The sequence below is a fragment of the Athene cunicularia genome (genome assembly GCF_003259725.1).
Source record: "Athene cunicularia isolate RWA chromosome 9 unlocalized genomic scaffold, athCun1 chr9_part2, whole genome shotgun sequence".
Classification (NCBI taxonomy): domain Eukaryota; kingdom Metazoa; phylum Chordata; class Aves; order Strigiformes; family Strigidae; genus Athene; species Athene cunicularia.
The window spans coordinates 772467-773069 of record NW_020799111.1 but is presented as its reverse complement, the minus strand read 5'-3'; positions in this window follow the sequence as shown (position 1 = coordinate 773069).

Sequence of the window (603 nt, the reverse complement as noted above, 5' to 3'; positions counted from 1 at the left end):
GGAGGCGCGGCCCGGCCCGGCGGCGTGCGCCGGTCCCGAGGGATCACCGAGCCCGCCCTACTCCGGAGGGACCCGGCTGGTACGGGAGGAGGAGAGCCACGGGGCACCCCTGCTCAGGGCCGCCTTCCCCCCTCGTCCCCGTGCCCAAGGCACAGCGGGGCTGTTTTCAGGTCATCGAAGCTTCATAGATAGAACATTTTTTTTTTCTAGGGCGGTGGGCTATGGCCAGCTGGAGGGGAAAAAGCCCACCGCCCTATTAAAACACCATCATCCGGTTGGAAAAGACCTTGACGACCATCTCTAGAGTTCAACCATGAACCTCACACCGACCCTTCTCAACTCCACCACATCCACAAGGGCTTTATCAACCTGACTCAAAAAAAACCCAAAAAAACCAAAAAACACCAACACAGAGGCAGACCACTTGTAAACCGGCTCTTCTTCACCCCTGACTTCCATCTGCAAGCATTTAAATGTGAGGTTATTTCCTCAATGCTTCATTTCATGAGGAAAACCAGCTAGACACAGCGCAGTGTTGCAGCGTGTCCTCGAGGCCTGCCCCGGCTCACTGAGGTGGCAGGGCTGGTGGCAGCTGGCCTGCTC